The sequence below is a fragment of the Ornithorhynchus anatinus genome, chromosome 4 (assembly GCF_004115215.2).
Source record: "Ornithorhynchus anatinus isolate Pmale09 chromosome 4, mOrnAna1.pri.v4, whole genome shotgun sequence".
Lineage (NCBI taxonomy): Eukaryota > Metazoa > Chordata > Mammalia > Monotremata > Ornithorhynchidae > Ornithorhynchus > Ornithorhynchus anatinus.
Window position 1 is genome coordinate 94,469,367 of NC_041731.1, and position 19,841 is coordinate 94,489,207.

Consider the following 19,841-nt stretch of genomic DNA (forward strand, 5'->3'; position numbering starts at 1 on the left):
CTTACTCTGTACCGAGCACTGGACTAAGCACTTGGGAGAGAATCCAGCGCCTAGAACAGTCCCCGATGTTTAGATCAGTGCCTGGCACATAGTAAACGCTTAACAAATACCATCATTATTATTACAATAGACACATTCCCTGCCCACCATGAGTTTACTGTCTAGAGGGGGAGACAGCCGTTGATATAAATAAATGACAGATCTGTACATAAGTGCCGTGGGGCTGGGAGGGGAGATGAAATAAAGGGAGCAAATCAGGGTGACTCTAAAGGGAGAGAAAGAAGTAAGAAGGGCTTAATCAGGGAAGGCCTCTTGGAGGAGGTGTGCCTTCATTAAGGCTTTGAAAGGGAGACAGTAATTGCCTGTCAGATAGGAGGTGAGAGGGCATTCGGGCCCGGAGGCAGGACGTGGGCGAGGGATCAGCAGTGAGATAGCTCACCGGCTCTGTTCCTGTAATAATGGAGACCAATTATTAGATGCTTGGTGTACCAAAGATCCCTTTACTAGAAATTTTAAATATTAAAACCACTTCTTGATTGCTCTTAGTACATAGGAAACTCCTAAATAGTAGAGAAGCACCGTGGCCTAGTGGATAGAGCATGAGCCTGGGAGTCAGAAGGTTGTGGGTTCTAATCCCAGCTCTGCCACTCTCGGCTATGTGATCTCGGGCAAGTCACTTCACTTCTCTGTGCCTCATCCGTAAAATGGGGATTAAGACTGTGAACCCCATGTGGGGCATGAACTATGTCTGAACTGATTACTTTGTCTGTACCCCAGCATTTAGAACAATGCCTGGCATTGTTAATTAATTAAAGTGCTTAATTCTGTACACGGTAAGCGCTCAGTAAATATGAATGAATGAAATACCATTAAAAAAGAAGTTCCACACAGCCACATGATTTGCCTAATTGGCTATATTCCGTCTGAATAACTTTACAACCTCCTCTGATACTTTCTTTTTTTCTGCATACTTATCCTTGGATGGGTAAACTTCCAAAACTCAGCGGGGACTCATGGAAAATTATTATTCTAGGTAGGGATAGAAGTTATTAAAAACACATTTGTCCAAAATACTTATTAAAAAGTAATTTAAAAATGAATGAAAAAGGATTGTAGTCACCAAAAGTTAGCTCCTGGGTAAACCTCAGGTCCTTAACATAGCCAATCGTTTCATAGCAATGCCTGAAAATCTTCTGATGAGATAATTACTGTAATTACTGAAATGGTAAACCACAGCATGTCCCAGCATTGCCCTGGGAGTCAGAGGAGCTGGGTTCTAATTCTGCCTCTGCCTCTTGCCTCCTGCATGACCTTGAGCTAGTCCCAACTTCTCTCTGCCTCAGTTACCTCATCTGTAAAATGGGGATGAAGACTCTGAGCCCTATGTGGAGCAGGGACTGTGTCTGACCCGATTATCTTGTATCTACCTACCCAGGTGCTTAGTACAGTGTCCGGCACATAGTAAGTGCTTAACAAATACCATAGTTATTATCATTATTATGTCTATGTTCCATGACTATACTTGAGGCACAGGTTTTGGCATTTGGCCTTTTACTTCCAGATAAAAGGATCAAAAGCCTAAGAAGAGAAGTCTCCGACAAATCTTTCTCCTTCATCTTTTACTCAGAGAAGAACGAAGGATCAGGAATCCCTGAAATTCCTTGTTTGGGGTGATCAAAAACATTCGAACATCACATAATTAACCTGAGTGGTATATAATTATAATGTACTTTCATGAACATTTTTTCTAACTCATCTTCAAGTTCCGTTTAGGCCATACCTCTGCATTCCAGACTTTCTTCAGGTTGTGTTTATTGCCATGAGGTATCAGAAACCCACTCTCGTTCTAAAACATCCTAATTATATGGTGCTTCAAAAGCTCTTTAGAGCGATATTCTTCTGCAATTGAAAGCTATAATTTGTCTTTAAAGCATTATAAAATGCAGAACACAGCAAAGCCGTCATCTTTAAATTCTTGTTTTTCTTCCAAGTGCAGTAACCCGCTAATCGCTACGTAAAAGAAATTCAGCAAAATACAAATATAATGGCATGCTAGATAAAAGGTTAACAAATAATGCATTGTTTTGGAAATATAAGTTCAGTTTTTGTTGTAAATTCATATACCTAACATCCTAAACTCCAAAAATGATTTCCAGATACGAGCAGGGAACACGTCTGCTAATTCTGTTGTTTTGTACTTTCCCAGGCGCTTAGTGCTTGGTACACAGTGAGTGCTCAATAAATCAGTCAGTCAGATGTATTTATTGACTGTTTACTGTGTGCAAAGGCTGTACTAAGCGCTTGGGAGAGTTCGATACAACACTATAACGGACACGTTCCCTGCCCATGATTGATTAATCGATTGATCTGTGTCCACTGAACCATACTTTAAATTACTGGAGGTTGAGATTTGGGGAAATGTTTTTGTACCTGCCAATTTTCAGGTAACTATATTGTTGGCAGAAGCAATTCAGACAAATTCTGACAAATGTGATCGGATGGTTTGGATCTAATGGTAGGAAATTAGCAATGGGCCCGGTGAAATGGAGAAGTCCCGCTCTCTACATTCCTATTTGTGCTTTTCAAAACAGAATAATCTCCCACCCGCAGGCTATTATGCAGTGACTCATTTTATACAGCTAGAGCTGCATTACCCACGGTGAAGCCCATTGGTATTTAATTGGCAAGAGTCGTATTTTCTCCGTATCTCATTGTGGGTGGGGAATGTGTCTATCAACTCTGCTTTTTGTTTTTGTTTTATGGCATTCGCTAAGGACTTACTATGAGCCAGGCACTGAATTAAGCGCTGGGATAGATATAAGCTAATCAAGTTGGACACAGTCCATGTCCCACATGGGGCTCCAGGTATTAATCCCCATTTTACAGATGAGGTGACAGGCACAGAGAAGTTAAGTGATTTGCCCAAGGTCACACAGCAGACAAGTGGCAGAGCTGGGATTAGAACCCAGATCCTTCTGACACCCAGGTTCCTGTTGTATTGTACTCTCCTAAGCAATTAGTACGGTGCGCTGGACACAGTGTACACTCAAGATGATGTTGATGTTGTATCCAACCCAGATTCTGTCAATGGGCCAGAGGTGTGATCCATTAGAGAATGAGGTCACCAAATTCGGAGGAATCTAGATGAGGATGGGAGTTTTAAAACTGTGTTTACTTGTGTGTGAGAGAAGAGTAGGTGAGCACACAGAAGAGGGTCCTTTGGGACAATTCTGTTTCTGGGTGGCAATCAATCAAAGGTATATATTTAGCACTTCATGTGTGCAGAGCACTGTACTAAGTGCTTAGGAAATATTAATAATAATTATGGTATTTGTAAGCACTATGTACCAAGCACTGTTCTAAGCACTGGGGTAGACACAGGGTAATCAGGTTGTCCCACGTGGGGCTCACAGTCTTAATCCCCATTTTACAGATAAAGTAACTGAGGCACAGAGAAGTAAAGTATTGCTATTGTTCTTGTCTGTCCATCTCCCCCGATTAGACCGTAAGCCCATCAAAGGGCAGGGACCGTCTCTATCTGTTACCGATTTGGTCCATTCCAAGCGCTTAGTGCAGTGCTCTGCACATAGTAAGCGCTCAATAAATACTATTGAATGAATGAATGAATAAAGTGACTTGCCAAAGTCACACAACCGATAAGTGGCAGAGCCGGCATTAGAACCCACGACCTCTGACTCCCTCGCCCATGCTCTTTCCACCGAGCCACGCTGCTCCAGTACAATCAAGCTGGTAGACAGGATCCCCGTCCTCAAGGAGTTTACAGGGATGTGCTACGTAGGTCATCTCGGATCAGTATTCACTTCGGATTACCCAGATGGCGAGGACGGAGTTTAAGAGTCTGACCATTTTACAATCCACTATGCCGCTGAGCTACAAAACAGGCTTCCCAGGCTTTACTGCAGCTGTGTCAATCTCAAGAGCAGATGCAGCCTGAAACTCCACATCCGTTGGAAGAGTTTTTCTTTACCGCTTCTCCGAGATACCCCTATATAATCGCGCAAGCAGAAGTCACAGAGGGGATGATGTCCCTCTCCACATCGTGGCCACTTCTCCCGATCTCCGGCTATCAATAGCAACCAGCTGTCATGTAGAGTGGAATCAAAGAGGCACCCGCACCTTTTAGAAGAGGGGCAGAGAACCTCAAAAATGTCTCGCGGCACCACCGGACTCCGAGATAACTATAGCCGGACTAACAAGGTCATTTATTAAAGCGCTTATTCCGTGCCAAGCTCGGGGGTGGCTACGAGATAATCACCCTGCATCGCGGATGCAACTTGTCTCCACCAAATATTTGCCGGCAGCGACGTCCCCGCCCCCTGGGGTGTTTAACAGCGATGCTAAAACCAGTGCTAAAAGTAAAATCAAATCTTTAAAAACCCATTTCCAACAGGAACACTGGGGATGAGTGGGCTTTTAGGGGAGAGGGATGGTGGAAGTAACAACGTGGTGAGCTAGGCAGCTTGGAGTCGGGGAATTTGTGTGTGGCGAGAAGGGGATTGGGAGGGGAAGGGGGAGACGGGGAAGCAGAAGGCAAGCTTGGGGTGGATCGGCCGGAACTTGACTTGGAAGCACGAATTCTGCTGTGTCTTCCTGGTCCTCTTACGACGCCGTAGGACTCGGTCAGTGGCCAGCAGACAGTTAGCCGGCCGGCAAAGCTAATGCCAGGCACACGGCCCTGAGCCTCGGGGATGAGTGAAGCGGAATCAAAATGATACTTGTTAAGCACTTACTATGTGCCAAGCACTAAGTGCTGGGGTAAGGATAAGTTAATCAGGTTGGACACGGTCTCTGTCCCAAATGGGGCTCACACTCCAAATCCCCATTTTCCAAATGAGATAACAGGCACAGAGTAGTTAAATAACAATAATAATAATAATGTTGGTATTTGTTAAGTGCTTACTATGTGCCAAGCACTGTTCTAAGCACTGGGGTAGATACAAGGTAATCAGGTTGTCCCACATAGGCTCACAGTCTCCCCCATTTTACAGATGAGGTCACTGAGGCCCAGAGAAGCTGACAAGAGGCGGAGCCGGGATTAGAACCCATGACCTCCGACTCCCAAGTCCAGGCTCTTTCCACTGACTTGCCCAAGGTCACACAGCAGACAAGCGGCAGAGACGGGATTAGAACCCAGGTCCCTCTGACCCCCAGGCCCGTGCTCTATCCACTAAGCCAAGCCGCTTCTCCAAGGGTCTGGGCTACATGCCCCCTCCCCGCAGCTCACCCGGAAACTTTTTCTTACTTGGGACCAGAGTTCCTGGTGGCCTCCACTTCAGTACGGCACTAGAAGCAGCGTGGCTCAGTGGAAAGAGCACGGGCTTTGGAGTCAGAGGTCAAGGGTTCGAATCCCAGGTCTGCCACTTGTCAGCTGTATGACTGTGGGCAAGTCACTTCACTTCTCTGTGCCTCAGTTACCTCGTCTGTAAAATGGGGATGAAGACTGTGAGCCCCACGTGGGACAACCCGATTCCCCTGTGTCTACCCCAGCGCTTAGAACAGTGCTCTGCACATAGTAAGCGCTTAACAAATACCAACATTATTATTATCATTAGTTACCGGTGATCTTTCATGCCCATTCTTCGGGGGAGCGAAAGGCATTTTCTTGATGGGCTTTTTCAGTGGAGGAATCCTTAATCCAGGTTCACTGTAATTGGAGAGTGGCACCTCTCATTCATTCAATAGTATTTATTGAGCGCTTACTATGTGCAGAGCACTGTACTAAGCGCTTGGAATGAACAAGTCGGCAACAGATAGAGACGGTCCCTGCCGTTTGACGGGCTTACGGTCTAATCGGGGGGCTTACAGTCTAATCACCTCTCCGATAGTCTCTCTCCCTATGCTCCGTCCAACTCGGTCACTTAGAAAGGAAGAAAGTGAAGTTTAAGAAGATTTCCCAGCATCATCCTCCGTCCCACCTCTGAATCCAAATCCTGATGATTTGGCTTGCTTCTCCCCCCCCGGGGTGTTAAGGATAACTAGTTAGTTGCTCCCCTGTAACCTGCAGCCAGAAAAACTCCAGGAAGAGCAGCCAGGCGTCGTGGCTAGAACACAGGCCTGGGAGTCAGAAGGTCATGGGTTCTAATCCCAGTTCCACCACTTGTCTGCTGTGTGACCTTGGGCAAGTCACTTCACTTCTCTGGGCCTCAGTTCCCTCATCTGGAAAATGGGGATGAAGACTGTGAGCTTCACGAGGGACAACCTGATTACCCTGTATCTACCCCAGCGCTCAGAACAGTGCTCTGCACGTAGTAAGCGCCAAACGAATACCAACATTATCATTATCATTATTATTCTCTGGGCCTCAGTTACCTCATCTGTAGAATGGGGATCAAGATTGTAAGCCCTACATGGGACAGGAGCTGTTCTCAACCTGGTTTGCTTGTATCCACCCCCGTGCTTTGTACAGTGCCTGGCACATAGTAGGCGCTTAACAAATACTATAATTATTATTAGATGAGGCTTCATCATCACAGAATTTAAGCACCTACTATGTGTTAAGCACCGTCTTAAGTGTTAAGAGAGATACCAACTAATCTGGTTGTCAAACAAAAACTCCTCACTATTGACTTTAAAGCTCTCCACCACCTTGCCCCCTCCTACCTCACCTTCCTTCTCTCCTTCTCCATCCCAGCCTGCACACTCCGCTCCTCTGGCGCTAACCTTCTCGCCGTGCTTCGTTCTCGCTTAATCTGGCCGCCGACTCCTGGCACCGGTCCTACCTCTGGCCCGGAACACCCACCCTCCTCAAATCCTCCAGACAATCGCTCTCCCCCTCTTAATAATAATAATAATGTTGGTATTTGTTAAGCGCTTACTATGTGCACAGCACTGTTCTAAGCGCTGGGGTAGACACAGGGGAATCGGGTTGTCCCACGTGGGGCTCACAGTCTTAATCCCCATTTTACAGATGAGGGAACTGAGGCACAGAGAAGTTAAGTGACTTGCCCACAGTTACACAGCTGACAAGTGGCAGAGCTGGGATTCGAACTCATGACCTCTGACTTCAAAGCCCGTGCTCTTTCCACTGAGCCACGCTGCTTCTCTCTTCAAAGCCCTCCTGAAGGTGTACCTCCTCCAGGAGGTCTTCCCAGACTAAGCTCCACTTTTCCTCATCTCCCACCCCCTGACTGACTCCCTTTGCTCTTTCCTCCCCTCCCTGCCCCACAGCACTTATATATATGCTTATATCTATAATTCTATTTAGTCATATTAATAATAATAATAATAATGTTAGCATTTGTTAAGCGCTTACTATGTGCAAAGCACTATTCTAAGCGCTGGGGTAGACACAGGGGAATCAGGTTGTCCCACGTGGGACTCACAGTCTTAATTGCCATTTTACAGATGAGGTAACTGAGGCCCAGAGAAGTTAAGTGACTTGCCCACAGTCACCCAGCTGACAAGTGGCAGAGCTGGGTTGTCTGTTTAATTTTGACTGACTCCCTTTGCTCTTTCCTCCCCTCCCCGCCCCACAGCACTTATTTATATGCTTATATCTATAATTCTATATAGTCATATTAATGCCTGTTTCCTTGCATTGATGTCCGTCTCCCCACCTCTAGACTGCCAGTGCACCCCAAGATTCAGATCAACCTCTGCCACCATGCCAGCTCTTGAAACCATCCCCTCAAAAAACACAAGAAGCAATCGGGTTTCCACACTCTGGTCCTGCTCTAAACTGAAGCCAGTTGTCAGCTGTGTGACTGTGGGCAAGTCACTTCACTTCTCTGTGCCTCAGTTCCCTCATCTGGAAAATGGGGAGGAAGACTGTGAGCCTCACGTGGGGCAACCTGATTACCCTGTATCTACCCCAGCGCTTAGAACAGTGCTCTGCATATAATAAGAGCTTAACAAATACCAACATTATTATTATTTGGAGGGAGGGCCTGGGCGTCAGAGGACCTGGGTTCTAACTCCAGCTCTGCCACTTGTCTACTATGTAACTTTTGTCACTTTACTTCTCTTGGCCTCAATTACCTCATCTGTAAAATGGGAATTAAATCCTACTCCGTCCCAGCTTATGTTGGGCAAGAACTGTGTCCAACTTGATTATCTTGTATCTACCTAGAGCTTAGTACAGTATTTGGCACATAATAAGGGCTTAATTAATCCCTTTTTAATGGTAACGTGTGGGTTCTCAGAATACAGACAAGCAGACATCCCCTTTTTTTGAAAAAGTAAAATGTATTATATTGTACTAAAGAAAGGTAGCTACAGGATCGACGTAAACTCTTAAAGATTGATTTGAACCATGCAAGCTTACCAGAAATAGCGAGGTTTCATGAATAATAATATTTCTTAAGCATTTACTACAAGGCAGGCACTGTACTAAGTGGTGGGGTAAATACAATATAACCATGTCCAACACAATCCCTGTCCCACATGGGACTCACAGTCATCACATTCCTATTATACGGATAAGAAAATTCAGGCCCAGAGAAGTGAAATTTACTTGCCTGAGGTCACACAACAGGCTGAGATGAGAGCCCAAATCACCTGATTCCCAGATCCGTGTTCTTTCCACTAGGCACCACTGCTTCTGAGCTATTCCTGTTCATCAGAGGAGCAGCATGGCTTTGTAGAAAGAGCCCGAGCTTGGGAGTCAGAGGTCATGGGTTCTAATCCCAGCTCCACCACTTATCAGCTGTGTGACTTTGGGCACGTCACTTTACTTCTCAGTGCCCTAGTTACCTCATCTCTAAAATGGGGATTAAGACTGTGGGACAACCTGATTATCTTGTATCTACCCCAGCGCTTAGAACAGTGCTTGGCACATGGTAAGCGCTTTACAAATACCATCATCATCATCCTCATCACTCCCACCACATTGGCTTTCTTTTCTTCAGTTGCTGCAGGGCTGAGGGTCTTAGTTCAATCCCAATGAGATTCAATTGAAAAGAAAAAAAAAAACTGCCAGCCCCCGATTTTCTTTTTCCACCCTCATCCTCTGACCTAATTCCTGAACTGACAGTGGTTTAGCTCTCCTGATGCCATAAAATCCGATTTTTCCTCCCTCAGCTTGACTGAATAACTGGCAGTGGGGAAGACTTTTACATCATTTTACACTGCCTTTTAACAGTCTTGTCCAATGATTTCCAAAGAGAGGTTTGGACTTTGGAATCCCTGGACTTTGGAATTCATTCCCCTTGCCCAGGGACATACGCATACCGATCGAAGAATGTTAGCCATTTGCACCACAGACTCAAAAGGGTAATTACAAGATCTCTGGCACGAAGGAGCTGGTACTAAGAGGGAAGTTGAAGGGTTCTGGGGGTTAGAGAGGATGTTGAAGGCACCCAAGACTCCTGGATTCCATTTCTGACTCCATCACTGCTTTTCTGGATGACACGCCATGAATCAACTAGCCTGCTCTTTAAAGGAAACAAAGACATCCACATCTCTCTCCCTAGGCAAGGGTTCAAGATTAGGTTAATCAGGTTGTTGTAAGGTGCTTTGGGATTCCTGAGTGGAAAAGTACTGGGACATTTAACTCCCTTTTCAAACCTCCTGTCCCCCCACGCCCATCACCTCTTTCCCCTAATGACACATTTCATCAACAAAATTGAAGCTATCAGGCTTGAAATCCCTAAAATCGCCCCTGCTGCTTTCCGATCCCCCCCTCTTCAATTCTCCCTGTATTCCCTGCAGCAATTCATCATGAAATCACTCACCTCCTCTCGAAATCTACCCTTTCCACCTGCACTTCTGACCCCATTCTTTTTATACCTTTTTACAAGAGGGTGGAGTGGGGGCAGGTGGGAAGGACTGATGATAACACCATAGGACCAGGCCTTAAAGGAAATCAGGCTGGGGGTGAGTCTACTCTGAACTCCCCAGAGGGCCTTGGATTATCCTGGACTGGATTATCCCAGGTTGGAGCCACTCAGGACTCTGTCTTCTCCCCCTTTGGGGTTTCTTTTTTGCCACTTGGGCAGTCCTCAGTGCAGGAGCATGAGAAGCAAAGTGGTCTAGTGGTTAGAGCAGGGGCCTGGGAGTCAGAGGACTCGGGTTCTAATCCTAGCTCCAAAGCTTTTTTTCTGTGTAACCTTGAGCAAGTCACTTCACTTATCTGTGCCTCAGTTGTCTCATCTGTAAAATGGGGAATAAGACTGTGAGTCCCGTGTGGGACAGGGACCGTGGCCAACCTGACTATCCTGTATCTCCCCCTTAGCTCTGTGCCTGGCACAGAGAAAGCTCGTAACAAATATCATTTTTTTAAAAAGGTACCCATGAGTTAGGTCAGTCAGTTCTACCTATTAGGTGCTTTCTGGGCTGACTCTGACTACAGGCAATTCATCCATCAACATTACCACCCGGGTTAGAACCAGGGAAAAACCAGGGGGTAATTATTAACCCTACTTAAAAAACAACTAGGGACTTCTCAGAGACCTTTTTATGGTATCTGTTAAGCCCTTATATTGTTATATTGTACTCTCCAAAGTGCTTTCTACAGTGCTCTGCACACAGTAAGCATGCAATAAACATGTTCCTGAGCCCCATGAGGGAACTAAACTGTTCATCCTGAATACACTGTGGGTAGGGAATGTATCTGTTTATTGCTCTATTGTACTCTCCCAAGTGGTTAACACAGTGCTCTGCACACAGTAAGCACTCAATAAATACACTTGAACGAATGACCTTGTCTCTACCCCGTTGCTTAGAATGATGACTGGTACATAGTAAGCGTTTAACAAATACCATTAAAAAAAATTGACTGACTAACTTACTATGTGTCAGACACTGGGTAGGTAAAAGTTAATTAGGCTAAGAGCAGTCCCTGTCCCACATGGGGCTCACAGTCTAACTAGGAGGGGGAACAGGGTATTTAATTCTCATTGCTTATAGTTGAGGAAACTGAAGACCAGAGAAGTGAAGTGACTTGCCCGAGATCACCCAGCAAGTAATTGGCACAGAGAAAGAGAGAAAGGCAGACAGTGATATAAATAAATAAATTACAGGTATGTACACAAGTGCTGTGGAGCTGGGCGGGGTGGGGGGTGATCAATAAAGGGAACGAGGCAGGGCAATGCAGAAGGGGATGGGAGAAGAGGAAAGGAGGGCTTAAGTTAAAGAAGGTTTCTTGGAAGCGATGTGTCTTCAACAAGGGTTTGAAGGTGGGGAAAAGTAACTGGATATGGGGAGGGAGAATGTTCCAGGCCAAAAGCAGGACATGGGCGAGAGGTGGGTGGTGAGATAGAAGAGACTGTGGCATTTGAGGAGTGAAGTGTGTGGGCTGGGTTGTAGTAGGAGAATAGTTAGGTGAGGTAAGAGGGGACAAGGTGATTGAGTGCTTTAAAGCCAGTGGTGAGGAGTTTCTGTTTGATGTTTAATTTGTTTCAATTCAATTGTGTTTATTAAGCGCTTACCGTGTGCAGAGCACCGTACTAATCGCTTGGGAAAGTACAGTACGACAATAAAGAGTGACAATCCCTGCCCATAACCAGCTCACGGTCTAGAGGGGGGAAGAGAGACATCAGTACAAATAGACATTAAAACGAATACATTAAATTACAGATATATACAAAAGTGCTATGGGGCTGGGAGGTGGGGGAAGAGCAAAGGGAGCAAGTCAGGGCAACTCAGAAGGGCGTGGGAGATGAAGAAAAGTGGGGCTTAGTCTGGAAAGACCTCTTGCAGGAGATGTTCTTTAAGTAAGGCTTTGAAGGAGGGGAGCGTGATCGTCTGTTGGATTTGAGAAGGGAGGGCGCTCCAGGGCAGAGGTAGGACGTGGTCCAGGGGTCGGCAGCGAGACGGAGACACAGTGAGAAGGTTGGCACCAGAGGACTGGAGTGTGGGGGTTGAGTCGTAGAAAGAGAGAAGTGAGGTGAGGTAGGAGGGGGTGAGGTGACGGACTGCCTTAAAGCCATAGGTGAGGAGGTTTTGTTTGATACGGAGGCGGATAGGCAACCGCTGGAGATTTTTGAGGTTGCGGGGGTGGAGGTGACATCCTGAACTTTTCTGTAAAAAGATGATCCAGGCAGCGGAGTGAAGTATGGACTGGAGTGGGGAGAGGCAGGAGATTGGGAGGTCAGCAAGGAGGCTGATGCAGTAATCTAGGCAGGATAGGATGAGGAGGTGGATGGACAACCACTGGAATTTCTTGAGGAGTGGGGAAGCATGGGCTGAATGTTTCTGTAGAAAAATGATCCAGTCCAGTGAAGAATGGACTGGAGTGGGGAGACACAGGAGGCAGGGAGGTCAGCAAGGAGTTCGATAGAGTTATCAAGATAGTATAGGATGAGGGATTGGAATAGCACAGTAGCAGTTTGGGTGGAGAGTAAAGTGCTCTGTGCACAGTAAACGCTCCATAAATAGGATCGATTGATTGATTTGAGGTTTCTTAAAATAGAAGAGGCCCAAACCTTGGCCGCTAAGATGGGCATCTCTCAGAACTGGGCTGGGATGGGGCACCTTGGCCCATGGGGCCAGTTAGGCTCTTTATTAGAAAGATCCATCTTGAGTCACAATCTCCAGGTGGGCTCCCTTGGGTAATGGCCACCAACTGCTTAGAGAAGCAGCATGGCATTTGGGGTAGAGCACAGGCCTGGGAATCAGAAGGTCATGGGTTCTAGTCCCGGCTCCACCACTTGTCTGCAGTGTGACCCTGGGCAAGTCACTTCACTTCTCTGGGCCTCAGTTACCTCATCTGTAAAATGGGGATTGAGACTGTGAGCACCACATGGCACGGGGACTGTGTCCAATCCGATTTGCTTGTAACCACCCCGGTACTTAGTACAGTGCCCGGCACATAGTAAGCGCTTAACGAACACCGCAGTTATTATCATTAACCGTGACAGTCTCCTGATACCCAAGTGGGTCAGTGGTAACAGAGAGTTAAGTTTTTAATGGTATTTGTTAAGCTCTTGCTATGTGCCAGGCACCGTTCTAAGCACTGTAGTAAGTTAATCAGGTTGGACACAATCCGTGTCCCGCATGGGGATCACCGACTTAATCTCCATTTTACAGACGAGGTAACCGAAGCATAGAGAAGTGGAGTGAGTTGTCCAAGGTTGTTTGAAAAGTTCCTGTTAATTAAGTTTGATTCATTTGAGTTTTTTGATGGTTCATCTTGTGGTTAGAGGGGGAGAGAACAGTGATTCTGATCACCAGGTAACGATCCATAATGGCAACAAAAAAATGCTTGGCTCCAAACTTTTAAAACAACTCTCTATCAATGGATCCATCGATAGTATTTATTGTGCGGTGACTGTGTGCAGAGCACTATATTCAACACTTTGGAAAGTACAACAGAGTTGGTAAACACATTTCCTGCCTACATTTCCTGTCTACAGGGGAGATGGACATTTTAAACAGATCATAGGTAAGGGAAATAGTGTATCAGAATGCTTTCATAGGTATTTTTATGGTATTTATATCATGGGGCTGGGGTGAGTATCTAAGTGCTTGAGGGATACACAGTCAAGTTCATAATTGACGCAGAGGGGAGGGTGGATAGAGGAAATGAAGAGTTTAATCTGTGAGAGCCTCTTGGAGGAGATGTGACTTTGAAGAGGGTAATGGAGATAGGGAGAGTGGTGGATATCAAGGGGAGGGAGTTCCGGGCCCAAGGAAAATAGGGACAAGATGTCAGTGGCGAGATAGATGAGATCGAGGGACAAAAAGTAGGTTGGTGTTAGAGAAGTGAAGTGTGTGGGTTGGGTTGAAGTAGGAGATAAATGAGGCAAGGTAAGTGGGGAGGGAGCTTATTAAGTGCCTTAAAGTGGTAAAGTGTTTCTGTTTGATGCAAAGGTGGATGGACAACCCCTGCAGGTTTTAGAGGAGTGAGGAGACGAGGACTGAATGCTTTTTCAAAAAAATGATCTGGGCAACAGAGTGTGGACTGGAAAGTGGGGAGAGAGGATTTATTCATTCGTTCAATCATATTTATTGAGTGCTTACTGCGTGCAGAGCACTGTACTAAGCGCTTGAGAGAGTACAATACAACAATAAACTGACACATTCCCTGCTCCCTGCCCATAACGAGCATACAGTCTGGGACGGGAGGAGGGCTTGGGGGTGGAGGGAGACCTCTAACCTACAGGAAGGTCAGCGACGAGGCTGATGCAGTAGTCAAGGAGGGAAGGAATGAGTGCTTGGATCAGAGTGCTAGCAGTTTGGTTGGAGAGGAAAGGCCCATCCACCTCCGCATCAAACAGAAACTCCTCACCATCGGCTTTAAAGCAGTCAATCCCCTTGCCCCCTCCTACCTCACCTCGCTACTCTCCTCCTACCACCCAGGGCTCACACTTTGGTCCTCTAATGCCAGCCTACTCACTGTACCTCGATCTCGCCTATCTCACCCCCGACTCCTCGCCCACATCCTGCCTCTGGCCCGGATTGTCCTTCCTCTCTGTCCAACAGACTTCCGACAGACGATCACTCTCCCCCTCTTCCAAGCCGTACTGAAGGCCCATCTCCTCCAAGAGGCCTCCTCTGACGGAGCCCTCATTTCCTCTTCTCCCACTCCTTTCTGCGCCATCCTGGCACTCAGATTTGCACCCTTTATTCACCCCTCCCTCAGCCTCACAGTACTTATGTATGTAGCTGTAATCTATTTATTTATATTAACACCTGTCTCCCCCTCTAGACTGTAAGTTCGCTGTGGGCAGGGAACGTGTCTACCAATTCTGTTATATTGCACTCTCCCAAGCACTTAGTACAGTGTTCCACACTCAATAAATAGAATCTATTGACTGCTTGATTCTAGAGATGCCGTGCAGGTGGAACCAACAGGATTTCCTAACATATTGAATGTGTGGATTGAATTCATTCAGTTAATCATATTTATTGAGGGCCTTCTGTGTGCAGAGGACCGTGCTTGGGGGAATGCAATATAGCAATAAATGGACACATCCCCTGCTCACAACGAGCTTACGGTCTAGTTGGGGAGACAGACAGACAAGAATAAATGAATAAATAAATTACAGATATGTACCTAAGCGCTGCGGGGCTTGGGAGACGAGAGATGAGTTGAGGATAATGCCCAGGTTATGGGTTTGTGACACAGGAAGGATGGAGGTGCTGGCTACAGTGACAGGAAGTTCAGGGAGCAGTTTGGGTGGAAAGATGATAGTTCTGCTTTGGATATGTAGCATCTGAGGTGTCAGTGTAGAGAAGGAGAGAGGTCAGAGCTGGAGAGGTAGATTTGGGAATCAACTGTGTAGAGGTGGTGGTTGAAGCCATGGGAGCGAATGAGTTCTCCGAGGGAGTGGGTGTAGATGGAGAATAGAAGGGGCCCCAGAACTGAATCTTGAGGGACACCCACAGTTGGAGGGAGAGACGCTGAAAAGAAGCCCGCGAAAGGGGCAGAATGTACAGTCAGAGAGATAGGAGGAGAACCGAGCGGGCAGTGTCAGTAAAGTCAAGGTTAGATAATGTAAACTTCCACAACATCTGAACGGTGCTAATTACCTAGAAGGCACTCAGTTAATGTAAGTTGGAAGATGAGCTACAGAAGCCTCAACTGAAGCATGTGTCAATCAGAAAGCAAGTGTGCACACTGCATCATATTAAAATCACAGTCTTATTAAAATCACATCTCCTCCAAGGGACCTTCCTTGATTAAAAGCTCCTTTCCCCTACTCCCTCTCCTTTCTGCATCACCAATGCACTTGGACCTGTGCCCTTTAATCGCTCGATATTCATCCCCCCGCGGCCTCACAGGACTTCTGTACATACCCTTAAAATGTATTTATTTCCGTTAATGTCTATCTCCCCATCTAGACTGTAAGCTCTCTGTGGGCTGGAAACATGGCTTTTAATTCTGTTGCATTGTACTCTTTCGAGCGCTGACTAAAATGGTCTGCACAAAATAAGCGCTCAGTAAATACCATTGATTGATTGCCCCTCGGTGGGGAACTGACCACCGAATCCACCTTTCAGTTAGTCCCGTGTCTGGCCACTTCGGTCCAGGATGTAGCAAAAATCCTGGGGTCGTGGTTTATTTTATTATGTACGGTACAAGCTGAGACATCAGGGGAAAACTTATTAAAACAAAGTGATAACGCTGGGGCTGCACCAGCCCCTCCTCACAGAGGACTGGGAACACTGGGAACATCACCTGGGAAAGTGATGGCAAGATAAGGAAAGAAATCCAGGAAGTTTAACTTTCCATCGTTTAACTTTCCCTCCTAAACATTGGTCTTCAGAGCACACATACAACTGAGAGGTCACGGTCCCGAGAGTCACAGGTCATGGATTCTAATCCCGGTTCACTGTGAGCCGAGCACTGTCACTACATGCTTGGGAGAGTACAATATAACAATATAACAGTCACACAATCTTCACTGTAGCTTTTCTTTGGTGGCCATTCCTTTTGCTCACAATTCTAAGCTCCACCGGCACATTGCTGTGATCAAGTCTAAGAAGGAATGAAATAGCTTAATCTACCTGCTAATAAAAGGTTACACTCTGATCCCCAAGTGGTGAAAGTGGTTTGATTGATTACTTTTTGCCCTGCCTCATTGACTTATTTGCATATTTGTACTCATAATTGCACCCCTTTTTTTTGCATAATTTGAGTTCCAGTCCTAATTCTTTGGCTTTGTGTTCCAAGATTCCTTTTTGCTGCAAAATCCCAAGAGCGTGGGAATGTCATTACACATCAGAGGTGTTCCTCCCATCCTGCCTTGGAGTCTGGAGAAACATAGTGGAAACTGCCCAGCAAGGCAGATGCAAAGAAAGAATAGCTGCATTTTTAAGGTTTGCCTTTCAAACAATATCTTTCCCTTTGTGATCTCTGTTTATTTGGTCCATGAAGCTTAATTTACTTCTTCAAACCAACATCATCCTTCATTTACCTTTGAGAGAATCTAGAAAATTCTGGCAATGGAAATTTTTTTTATGTGCATATATATATACATATATATATAGTGAATTAAAGGTCCTAATCTCCTTCTTTATGGTGCTTTTTCCAGTCTTTTCTCTCTCAGCCTTCCAAAAAGACACCTCAGATTCTAAATATACAGATGGATGGATAAGTAAATAAATAACCAGATATGAGATTCAGTGAGTTCCCACCTGTTGTAGATCTAGAGTGGAACAAGTAAATGAGTGAATGGAACAAGAAAGAATAACAAATCAATTGCATTATTTCTCCAGAACTTGGACAACAGAAGCTAAAGGGCCAATTTAGCACTTTGTTTATTAACTCACAGAAGTCCTTTTTGTGCGTGTGAAAGGGAGTAGCGTATTGTGCCTGATAATTTTCCGTTAGGGTTGTGTGAAACTAAAATCCCCATCCTTCCAAAATGCTTCAGAGAATTTAACAAGTTCAAAACCCCACTCTTCCCCGGTAAATTTATATTTTCCGCTTCTAATAACAGACTATCTGTCCGCTTTGTTCATATACCTGTAATGCACACAACCACACACGCATCTTTAACAGCACTTTCAGGGGGAAAGCGACAGAGTGAAGAGAGAGAATTTCACCTTGGCGGAGCAATGCCCAGGTCAGGAGTCAAACTCTGTATAAACTACGCGTCCGGTGGACAAGTCCGTTGAGGTTCGCTTTTTTTTTTCAAGAAAGTATTGACCTGCCACATGCAGCCAAGCAGTTGGCAATTTCCAAACTCTTCCAAGAACTTGATGGGCTTTGGAATTTTTCTCTTTAGTGCCTAACCTTTGAGAGCGAAGGGACGGAGTCGAGTGGGAGCTTGTCCTTTGGTCCTTAAGGGCCAGCTCCCCGTGTAGCCAAGGGGTGAGGGAGGAGGGGGGATGGAAACGGGCCTCTCTGATCACCCCGAACCCTCCCCACCCCTGCGTCCCTGGTACTCCCCAGGGTGAAATTAGACCCAGAGTGACTAAAGGCCCGGGAGCCTCCACCCCAGGACACGGGCCTTCCCCAGGTCCCACGGCCGTGAGATGGGTGGCCTTGCAGGAAGACACCAGGGATAAGCCATCTCCTGGGCAACCCTTCCATCCCTGCCCAGCCCCTGCCAACCCCTGCCAGCCCGTCAGCTCCTGCCCAGCCCCTCCCAACCCTTTCCAGCTCCTGCCCAGCCCCTGCCAACCCCTGCCAACCCATCCAGCCCCTGCCCAGCCCTTGCCCAGCCTCTGCCCAGCCTCTGCCAAAAACCTGCCCTGCCTCTGCCCAGCCCCTGTCCAACGATGGAGAACTGCAGCCATCAAGGGGGCCTTCCTCAGGGGCGAGGGGAGAAGGGAAAGAGAGAGACAGACAGATTTGTTGCTTTGGCAGAGGGCAGGGGTGGTGGTTTATAAGGAAAATAACCAAAGAAATCCGTTCCCCTCCTCAGCCTTCCCTTCTGGGCACTTTGGAGTTCTCCGGGCCAGTGAAGGCAGAGATGCTCGAGAGGGACAGTGCGGTGGCTACCAGGGGCTCCGTCCATCCGTCCATCCATCCAACCATCCCCAGTGCGGAGGCGCCGGAGAGCGAGGGCAGAGGCGTCCTCTTCGGCCCCTGCCCAGGCTGCCCAGGTTGCCCAGGCTGCCCCTGCTTCTGCCCCTTCTGATGCCAAGGGGCAGCTGCCCACTCCCTGTCCATCCCTATCGACAGCAGGGCTCCCTCTGCCCGTCCGACCCCCCTCCCCACAGAAAGGGCTCAACTTTGCTTCGGGCATCCCTTCCCAACTCAAAAAAAAAAAAAAGAGAGAGAGAAAGAAAGAGAGAGAGAAGTGCCATGCACCTACCCACCTCGAAGAAAGTCACTCTGCTGCTCATTTTGGCTGCGCCCTCCTCAGCTTGACGGAGCCCAACGGGAGGAGCCTCCTTCTCCTCCTCCTCCTCTTCCTCCTCTTCCTCCTCCTCCTCCTCCTCCTCCCCCAGCTGAGCGCCTCTGCCCTTCAAGTTGGGAAGCCCCCTGCCTCGGACACCCCCCTCCACCTCTTCAGCCAGCACGGTGCTGCTTTGCTGCAGCCAGTCAGGAGGCCAAGCCCCCCTCCCCTTTCAGCCACCCCCTCCTCCTCCTCCTCCTCCTCCAGTCCCACTCCCTCCCCACCCCCCCCCCCCGGATGAGGAGCCCCAAGAAGGAGAGGCACCCGCATTTGAACCCCGGGAGCTGCGGACCCCTGGACCACCATCCATCACCCATCAGCCCAGCCGAATCCGGTTTCCATGGGAACGGCTGTTCCCTCCCTCTGGTACTGAAGACCTGCGGCCCGGGTGCCCGAGGATGGGAGGGGAAGGGAAAGGGCGGGGGGGAAGGGGCGGGAAATGGTGTGGGGGGGGGGGGGACCCACGCAACCCTCCCTCACCCACATCACCAAAGCTCGTACGTCAGCGAGTAGCCGGGGAGTCTGACCGCGCCGCTGTGGACGATGCCGATGCTACTGCTGATGATGCCGATGATTGATGCTGCTGATGGTCTTGATGCTGCTGATGCTGACGACTGATGCTGCTGATGCTCTTGATGCTGATGCTCTTGATGCTGCTGATGCTGCCGATGCGTTGATGCTGCTGATGCTATCGATGTTGCCGATGCCTTGATGCTATTGATGCTGCTGATGCTGTTGATGCTGCTGATACTGATGCTGATGCTATTGATGCTGCTGATGCTGTTGATGCTGCTGATGCTGCTGACGGATGCTGCTGATGCAGCTGAAGCTATTGATGCTGCTGGTGCTGATGATTGATGCGGCTGATGCTATTGATGCTGCTGATGCTATTGATGTTGTTGCTGTTGATGCTGCTGATGCTGCTGATGCTATCGATGCCGCTGATTGATGCCGCTGCTGCTGCTGATGCTATTGATGCTGCTGATGCTGTCGATGCTGCTGCTGCTGATGCTGCTGCTATTGATGCTGCTGATGCTGCTGATGGTGATGATTGATGCTGCCGATGCTACTGATGCTGATGATTGATGC

At 47.4% G+C, this 19,841-nt stretch overlaps 1 protein-coding gene across 2 annotated transcripts in view; it reads right to left on the minus strand.

Annotated features, from left to right (window-relative positions):
- Positions 1–19,353, minus strand: part of LOC100080249 (very-long-chain enoyl-CoA reductase-like) — a 70,281-nt gene extending 50,928 nt beyond the window's left edge. For both annotated transcript variants that reach the window (XM_039911860.1, XM_029063347.1), the window contains exon 1: positions 19,254–19,353. The gene's annotated coding sequence lies outside the window, so the exon portion shown is untranslated. The remainder of the gene's footprint in view (positions 1–19,253) is intronic.
- Positions 19,354–19,841: the final 488 nt, after the last annotated feature.